This window comes from Lupinus angustifolius, unplaced genomic scaffold (assembly GCF_001865875.1).
Source record: "Lupinus angustifolius cultivar Tanjil unplaced genomic scaffold, LupAngTanjil_v1.0 Scaffold_10_9, whole genome shotgun sequence".
NCBI lineage: Eukaryota > Viridiplantae > Streptophyta > Magnoliopsida > Fabales > Fabaceae > Lupinus > Lupinus angustifolius.
Genome location: NW_017718322.1, coordinates 28,397 through 38,625, shown reverse-complemented (window position 1 = coordinate 38,625; position 10,229 = coordinate 28,397). Strand labels below are relative to the sequence as shown.

At 35.2% G+C, this 10,229-nt stretch overlaps 1 long non-coding RNA gene across 1 annotated transcript; it reads left to right on the top strand.

Annotated features, from left to right (window-relative positions):
* The first annotated feature begins 3,465 nt into the window (after nt 1-3,465).
* On the top strand, nt 3,466-6,555 carry LOC109337751. Its single transcript, XR_002106481.1, has 3 exons — nt 3,466-3,551; nt 4,522-4,527; nt 6,545-6,555. It is a non-coding gene; the product is annotated as an uncharacterized LOC109337751 (long non-coding RNA).
* Nucleotides 6,556-10,229: the final 3,674 nt, after the last annotated feature.

The following is a 10,229-nucleotide window of genomic DNA, read 5'->3' as shown; positions in this document are numbered from 1 at the left end:
GATCAAGAAGCAGGAACAATAACAGTTGACCAATAAAGAACACAATAAATGTATTAAGATTGATTTGATATGGAATCAGTTGAGATTTAATATATATATATATATATATATATATATATAATAACATAAAATTACAATATATGAATCTGCCTTAATAAATTCTTGGCATTATATTGAGAAGTATATATAACTACAAAAGGCATTATACTTACTTAACCAACGTGTATGCTTGTTTCATTAAAACAAAAACAAAAGAAGCTTGTATAAATAATTACTTGGGTCCTTGCAGATAGTCCTTTGTGAAAATCAAAGCAAATGTACAAAACAGTTAACTTAATAAACTATAAGTGAAGATTCAAAAAAAGAGTGTGTGAATGAAAAGAGGAACATCTATTTTCATTTCTTGTAACCCTTCTCTTTTCTTCTTCTCCTTATCATACCATTTTACATTAGGTTTATTTATTATATTTCATTCAATTAATATAACCCGGTTAAAAAGTTTTTTTGGTTAAAAATACAATATTAATTTCAGTAACTTATTGATATTAATTTTTTTGTCGATTGTGGATATTGAAAAAAATATTTTCTAGTTGATTGTAATTTATTCTTTTATCATCTTATTTTACATTGTGTTAATTTAATATATTTTGTTCAATTAATATATAAAGTAGTTAAAGAGTGATAAAATATACACCTTCAATATCACAAACAAGTGTAGGAAAATGTTTTTATCGTATTCACATGGACTTATTAAGATTATAATCTTTCAATTAAAATTACTATTTTAAGCTAAAATGATTGGGTTGTTTGTTTGACACAAACACTTTGAATGTAATATCTATACTATATATAAAGGCAAAATATGGTGTAACTTCCACCATGATGTAATTTCTATTGCCTATTTTTTCTTTCTTATTATTTAATTTTTACAAAAAGACCATATAATCATAAATAAACATCACCAACACATTAATTAACTATATCTTTCACATTAAATTGAATATTATCATAAATACATAAAAATTATAACAAATACATTCTAATTCTAAAAATAAAATATATAAAAATTGAATACGTAGTACCATGTAATATTGACCGCAGTCACGAAGTGCCTATACACACTAGTATAATGATAAAGGTAGTTGGGGTTGAACTTCACACTCACTTTCAGTATACACTTGATTCTTTATTTCATATCCATTTAGTAACGATTAATGCATATAACACCTCAAGATTACTAACAGCTAATGTCTTAGTCAATTAGTAACTTATGCAAGAAAACTCTATGTCTAGCAACTTTAATTCATAAGATTAAGAAATGTGACTTGTAAAATCATTCCCTTTGTCTAGTGATTTATGCTTGCTAGTTGAGTAAAAATTCAATACCTCAAATGTGCTAGTCAATATTGTCTTGGTCAATACTAGCACTTTACCAAAAATAGTTCTATGTATAGTCAGTAAAATGATAAAATTCATTTTTATGAACCTTCAAGCATATCTCTATATCTAGTAACATAGAATATTCAGTTTGAGAGTTATAAAATCACAATATTAGTTCTATGTCTTGATACTAAGAAGTGAAATGCATGAAATGACAAATAATGCAAGTCTATATCTAGCAAATGTACTACTTGTTGAGTTATGAAAGTTTAGAGTAGTGCAGAAAGAAACTTAAGCATTTATTCAAAGATCATGCAAAGAGTTGATCAAACTATAAGTAAATACAAAACTCAAATGGAATCGAACTTTATGGATAACTATAAATCGAAGTGTACACATTAAGCTATGCTACATTCAATTCCAACAATGGAGTACATAGCTACTCATATACACGCAAGGTAAGTATGACATGCTCAATACACTCATGGGATGGTAGAACTACTCACAATTGAGTATCAATTAACATCTAGTACGCTTGCACTTAGTTTTTATGGTATAAGTAAGCTAAGCTCTCTGTTGCGCCCCGATTTTCAGGTACACGACCTCTTTAGGAGTCGCCACCACGTCTTTTGCGGTTAAAATGTGGAAAACTCAATTGAAGCACAAATTAGGATAAAATGGTCTTTTATATCAGAGTTTGAGTTTGAGAGTCAATTCCAAATCAAGGAAGGTATTAACACCTCACCCGCCCGTAAATAAACAGTACCCTAACTAATTGCACGAACTAAATACCCTTTATTTACTTAAATTAATTTGTTTAAAAAAAATATTTGTTTTTTATTTTTGTGTCTGACAAAAGTTTATCCTGCTCCTACGTATCCCTAGGTGCAATAGAGAAATTAAGACTACGTAGTTCTGGTTAAAAATTGTTTAGTTGGTTAGATTAAAAATTTAGAAATGATTTGAATTTACTCGAAGTGGAACTAATAGACGAAGAGTCAATATTGACTGCTTACCCTCTTCTCACTTCGATAGATAGCAGAAGCAATACAAGTGACTGCAACCGATTCTCAGCTTGAAGCGAGGAGAAAGATACAATACGAGTTTTAACCTCGTTACTAAATCTCAAATTACTTAAAATGTTTGTTACTTTTAAATAACTTCAATATTTTTAAGGAGAAAATTAATAAATGAAGAGTTGATATTGGTCATTAACCATCCTCTTACCTCAATAAATAGTAGAAGCAGTACAAGTGACCATGACTAATTCTCGACTCAAAGCGAAGAGAAATATACAATACGAGTTGTACCATCGTTATTAAATTCCCAAAAAATAAATAAACAATTTTATAATTTAAAAAACTTATTTACTAAACAAATTAGTTTGCCCATTAAAAATTATACTAGAGTAAAATTCCATATTAATGGACACGTGCATAGTAACTTTGTTTGAGATTGAATACATTATTATAATGCATGCTTCCAAGTGACTTGTTGATTTTTAAAGTTTGCTTTCAAATTCTAAGTCATTGGCTTGAAGCAGACATTAAGAATAAAGAGAATAGATTAATATAATAATGTATGATACAATGCATTTTTATCTAATTTTATCAAAACCTACATATTTATATATTTTTTAGAAGAACACAACACCTCAATATATCATATACATAGTTCATGATCATATACATAAGTTAAAGAATGCCATACAATGGTATCAATGGAAAACCGAAGAAAAGAAAGAAACCATGGAAATAGAATGAAAACCCTTGGTGCAGCACCGTGCAACCAGTTAGTCTCGATTGGGTGTGCCGGTGACAAGTAACTCAGCCCTTACTGCTGGACTGGCGTAGGAAAACGGAAGTTGTGTCGCTTATTGCGGTTGCTTTGAAGTCCAACAGTCGGGACAACTAAACCAGTGACATCAATTAGAATAGAGGACGAAATCGGTGATGCACTTAAATTGGGTACCCGAAGAGAGAGGGTGGTGGTTTGGAGAGAAAATGAATTGGAATTGAATACAAGTGAAGGAGAAGGAATGTGGTGAGAGTGTAGAAAGAGAAATTTATGGATAGTATGATGATGGGGTTTGGAGTGTGATGTTAATATTTGAGTTGGAGGAGAAAAGGAAGCCACGGTAGTGGTGGACATGGCTTGTACTTGTCTTTAGTGTGGCTTATGGTGAGGTATCAAAATTTAGAACATGTTTTTTTCTTATGCTGGTCATGTGCCACATAAGAAGGGTGAAGCCAGAAGAGAGTAAGATCCATGGGCTAGAAGAAAAGGTGTATTTTTGTTTTGTTTTGTTTTGTTGTGTAATGGTCTTATAGGGTTATGGTGAATGGAAAATGGAGAATGTGGTGCGTAAGGTGGATGAATTGGTGAATGAGATTTGATTTGAAAGTGTGAAGTTAGAAGAAGCAAGAGGAGGACATTTTATTTGTTTTTCATTTCTTCTCCCCCTTTAGGATCAAATATAGACTATATACTATAGAGTTTAGAAATGGTATGTGAATGTGCACCACTTTTGAGACTTAAAAGAACCATTTTTTTGGTTGTGAATATTTCAGCGATGTTTTCGTGAGGTAGTGGTGTGATGATAGTGGGAATAGGAAACTCCTCATCACTTCTATAACCATGCACGGGAGTGGGTAGTTACTAAAAATATTGAAGTGAATGATGAAGATTTTTGTTGTTGTGGGGTTATAGTTGGTTGAATATAGATGGTTTCCAAGAGAGGAGAGTGGATGGTTTGGGATTGAAGGATGATATGGGTACTTTGGGTTACCTAAAAAATGTCATCATTCGATAGAAAATATCCAAAAATATTTATACTATTTGTCATTTTTTGAAAAAAGTATTATGGGTCGTGTTGGGTTTATTCAAGTGTGAAGTCCCACATTGGATATGTGGGGAGGAGTGAAAGAGTTTATAAGAAGGAAAGGCCCATGAAACTAATGTCTTAAGGTTTTGGTTCAAGACGTAGTGTCTCACTTGTGACTCTTCACTCTTCCCATACCCATGTAACAATGGAACTCCCTGGTGGTTGGAGGCTCCCCGATCGCAGTATGGTCCAACAAGTGGTATCAGAGCCGATGGTTCGGCTGGGACATGGTAGACTTAAGGGGGCGGACCGGAAAGTGTGTGGTACTCACACTTGAGGGGGAGATTGTTGGGTTTATTCAAGTGTGAAGTCCCACATTGGATATGCGAGGAGGAGTGAAAGAGTTTATAAGAAGGAAAGGCCCATGGAACTAATGCCTTAAGGTTTTGGTTCAAGACGTTGTGTCTCACTTGTGACTCTTCGCTCTTCCCATACCCATGTAACAATGGAACTCCCTGGTGGTTGGAGGCTCCCCGGTCGCAGTCTGGTACAACAGGCCGGACAAAAATGGGTGTTCACAACTACCCTTCTTTACTTGTTGCTTACCTGATAGTAAGCAAACTGAGGTCTGAGAGATATCATGGTAAGTAACCGGTAAAGAAATGAACGTTAATTTTTTCGAGGTTCATAATAACCTACCTGACAACTTCTCACTATCTGAAAGTGATTATCATATGTTGTAAGATAAGTTATCTTCAAGATGATTTGAGTCGACTCTCAAAAAGTGTGATAGAAAGATGGGAGTGAAGTAAAGATGCAGGTTGGTCTACTGCCAGAATTTGGAGACACAAGGGTAAAAGCCAAGAATACAGGCTGATGTACTGCCAGAACTTGGGGTAAAAATTTGGAGTAACAAAGGTAAATGTTAAGAACGCAAGTTGGTGTACTGCTAGAACTTGGGGTGAAAACTTGAAACCAAAGATGCAGGTTGGTGTACTGCCATAATTTGGAGACACAAGGGTAAAAGCCAAGAACGCAGGTTGGTGTACTGCCAGAACTTGGGGTGAAAAGTTGAAACCAAAGACGCAATCGATGTACTGCCAAAATTTGGAGACACAAAGGTAAAGACCAAGAACACATGTTGGTGTACTGCCAGAACTTGGGGTGAAAATTTGAAACCAAAGATGCAGGTTAGTGTACTGCTAGAATTTGGAGTGACAAATGAGAAGGCCAAGAACGCAGGTTGGTGTACTACTATAATTTGGGGTGAAAAGTTGAAACCAAAGACGCAGGTTGGTGTACTGCTAGAATTTGGAGACACAAAGGTAAAAGCCAAGAACGCAGGTTGGCGTACTGCCAAAACTTGGGGTGAAAAGTTGAAATCAAAGACACAGGTTGGTGTATTGCCAGAATTTGGAGACACAAAGGTAAAGGTCAAGAACACAGGTTGGTGTACTGCCAGAATTTGGAGACACCAAGGTAAAGGCCAAGAACGCGGGTTGGTGTACTTCCAGGAATTGGGGTGAAAATGTTGACTTTGAGGTCGTCAAGTACGAAACCCTCAAAATTAGGAAAACGTCAAGCACGAGGCCTGAAAAGCTTAAATCTCACGTCGAGGTACACGACCCGAAAAGTTTTAAATTTTCACATCGAGGTACATGACCCGGAAATTTTAAGTTGCTCGTCGTGGTACAAGACCCGGAAAGCTTAAGTTGCTCGTCGAGGTACAGGACTCAAAAAGCTTAAGTTTGAATGTTCATCGAGGTACAAGACCTAGAAAGCTTAAAATTCATGGCGAGGTACAGGACCCAAAAAGTTTGAATTTCACATCGAGGTACAGGACCTAGAAAGTGTAAGTTGCTCGTCGAGGTACATGACCCGGAAAGCTTAAGTTGCTCATCGAGATACAGGACTCGAAAAGCTTAAGTTTGAATGCTCGTCGAGGTACAGAACCCAGAAAGCTTAAAATTCACGTCGAGGTACAGGACCCAGAAAGTTTGAATTTTACATCGAGGTACATGACTCGAAAAGTTTAAGTTGCTCATCAAGGTACAGAGCCCGAAAAGCTTAAGTTTGAATGCTCATCGAGGTACAGGACCCGAGAAGCTTAAAATTCACGTCGAGCTACAAGATCCGGAAAGTTTGAATTTCACATTGAGGTACAGGACCCAAAAAGTCTTAAATTTTCACATTGAGGTACACGACCCGTAAAGTTTAAGTTGCTCGTCGAGGTACAGGACCCAGAAAGCTTAAGTTGCTCGTCGAGGTACAGGACCCGGAAAGCATATATTTCACGTCGAGGTACAGGACCCGAAAAGTTTGAATTTGATTAATGTAAAGTAATGAGTGAGTGTTTGAGAGTATGTTATGTGTGATGTTTATCATGATGTCATGCATGAGTTGTGAATTTAATGAAATGAAATGAGTGGTAGAAATCATGCACCAATGTTTTAGTACACGCATGAATTATATTTGATATATAAATTTGTCTCATTTTGTTGAGGTCGACAAAAATGTGAACCCGTTTTTTAACTACTGCTGACTAGGGATGATCTGTTGATGGCTAGTTGTCCTAGTGTTGACTTGAGAAGAACAATTTATCCCAATAATACTGCCCCAATATAAGTTGTTTGAAACTTCACCCTCGGGAGATGGAGGTGTGGTTGCTCATTTTCCTTCAGGGGAAATAATTTGATTGCCCTAGTTTGAAACTATAATAGGCATTTTCATAAGGGTGTTCATTTAGCTTTCCCTAATTTTTTTTGCCTAGAATACCTAATGTAAGTATCTGTCGGGAATTATCTCTTTTTGTGTAATGATACTAAATCGCCTTTTCCGGTTTTCGACTTAGTTCTGCTCTCCTTTTCTTAGGTTGCCCTTGCGGGTTTTCAACCTAGCACTCTTTTTGTTTTTGTTTTTGTTTTTTTACACCCTTATGTGAAATTGCACCACTTTTGGGCTTGCTAAAAAATTTTGATTTGAGAAAAATGGGGCTCGCCCAAAAATTGCCCCAATATGAGATACTAGGGGTTATCCTTTTATTCAAATTGTCTTGATAGACTTTAATTTGACAGAACTTCCACAAGAATCATCCCAAAAACTGCCCTAATTTAGGTGGATCCTTCTCCTTTGACTCAATGATCTTTATTTCGTGCGCAACTCTTTAAAAAGAAATACTAAAAACAACGATCATGAAAACTTGGCTAGCGTTTGGGCTATAAGTGGTGATGAGAATTGAAGTTGTATTTGGGGTTTGAGTATTGATGTGGTGATTATGACAGTGATATTCAAAAGAAAATGTATTTCATGCATTAAATATGAGATATTTTATCAAAATTTTAGTTTAGTGGAGTCAGCATTTCTTTGCCATGGTGTGAATCTTAGACAAATCGATCCTCAATAAGGTCTTTTTAAGCTTGTATCGTGGTCTGGCTATGGGTTTCCAAGAAAATATATAAGGCTCAATCAAATATGTGTTTCCCATACCCACTTCTCCTTTCTCCTATCTCATTTGTCCTATTTTCAATAGTTTTCTGACATGACATTCAAGTATTAGGATTCTATTGGATTTTTGTAATGTGATAGGTCAACATCGTAACCTTACCCGACAGGATGTGAATATTTCTTTTGTAGGTCTTTAATAGTGATTTCATTTGCCCTAACTTTTGCCTGAGATATTGAAGGTTCTCAATGGGCTTTTATTTTGCACTTGAACCAAATGAACAATTTTGGGTGACTTGGATTTTGACATTTTTATCCTTCGGGTAAGATATGGTGAATGATGTATGTAAATTTGATTTATTTCCTACTAACTAAATGTTATGCAAAACTGAAGAAAAGCTATCATCCCTAGGTTATCGATGTTTTATGGGTTAATCAAAAGAGATCTCTTTTCATAATGTCTATGGCTCAAATGAGTGACTAAGGATATCTTCTTAGTGTTTGGGAATTATCAAAGAAGCCTTGTGTCACTGAAAAAATCTGCCTAAGGATCCACACCACCTTGGTCTTACATTTGCATCATCCTTCAAATATATTTTTTAAAAATCTTATATCTTAGTTTAATGCATGCATTTATTTTTTGTTATTTTTTTGGGTGAATATGATTTGTGAGATGGATTATGGGATGGTAAATTTGCAAGACCAATGCACTAGTATATACTTGTTAAAAAGACATGCAATGAAAAATAACTTATTTATTCATAAGAAGAATACATGAGACCCTTTATTTTGCAACCCTAAAGCCCTAGGGTGGAGCCAAGAGAGTGTAATACAATATAGTTCTAAAGAAATAACACTTGGTTGGGGTGAGTTCCTCACGAATGGAGTTTGTTTCATCTCTTCCTCAAATCAAATCATCTCCTTGAAACTTGATCAGCCCTTCATTAATCAGGTCTCGTATCTTGCCCTTTAATTGATTGAAAACCTTTATCGGATGTCCTGATGTCCCTCCATGATACATACAACGAACATTCAGGTTAAAATCCTTTGGATATGGAGGCACCACCTCCTTAAAGAGAAGGATAGTTAACAAACCCCTCTGAACAAGTTGTGGCAACAACTCAGAGTAAAACGTGGGGATCACATCATAAAGACTTTTTCTCTTTCGTTTTCCATATGGTCGTCCTTGATTATGAGTTGAAATATAATATTGTTGGAGATGATGATGTCATTGAGGTTGGTTGAAGGTTTCGATGAATGATGAATCACCTTCTATCCCTTCACCTGCAGTTTGATCTCGAGTTATGTGTTGAGTTGGATCTTTCACGCCTCTGTCACTTCTCAGACGACTTTCTATCTTTTCCCCTATGGTCATCAGTTAACGGAATCCCAAAGATACGCATCCCAACATCATATTATAGAATGGCGGTTGGAGAGTGTCGATGAACATTGAAACACTATCTTCATCAGATATCTTGGGCTTAACCTATGTGGCCACTTTTTCCCACCTTTGGACATACTCACTGAAAGTTTCGTCATCTTTCTTGATCATATTTTTGAGTTGTGTCCTATCAGGAGCTATATCAATGTTGTAATCATATTGCTTGATAAAGGCATCACATAAATCGTTGAAACATTGAATTTGTGAACGTTCAAGTTGCAAGTACCAAGTAGTGGCAGCTCTAGTTAGGCTTTCTTTCAAGAAATTGATCAACAATTTGTCATCTCTGATATAGGGAGTCATCTTCCTAGCATACATAGTCAGGTGGTCTTTAGGGCAAGAAGTTCCTTGATATTTGTCAAAACCCTGGCACTTTCAATTTTGGTGGCACAATCAAACTCGAGACTAAACATATGTCACTGACGTCCTTCAAACCATATGAATTGGCTTCTTCCATGGCTCTGATTCTTTTCTCTATGTCATTTATTTCCTCTCGATCATGGGACGTGGTAGAGTGATTGGGGTTGTCTCGATCAACTTGGATCTCCATATGGAAAAAAGTTCACAAAATAGCTTCTGAAGATAGTGTATCAATTTGGGCCACTGATTTATTTCCTCTTACTGGATTTCTTCAGTCAGGTCCAATTATATCACCTTTAAAATTAATTTTAATTCATGGGCGACCTTGGCAATGGATAATAAAATGCATTTTACAATTTTGGGTATGAAGTGTATGGAGGAATGGGAGAATGGTGCATGAATAACGTATGTATCTTTTTGTGGGAATGAATAGACTTATTTTCGAATAATGCATGGTGTAATGATGTGTGGAATGTAATGTTTGAATGATTATTTTTTGTTTAAGTATATGAATGTGTGAATTCATGAATGAATGATTTATTGTTTTTCTTTTTTTACATGAAGGAATGATGAATGTATGAATGATGATTTTTCATAAATGTTTGGATTATGATTTTTATGAATGTTTCAATGATGATTTTTTATGAATATTTAGATAATATATATTTCGGATGGATGTTTGAATGATTAGCTTTTCCAAATGAATGCATGATTTTATGCATGGGTGCATGAACATGAGTTAAACGTTTAAACTCCAAACTCATTAAGATGCTAGAAAATTTA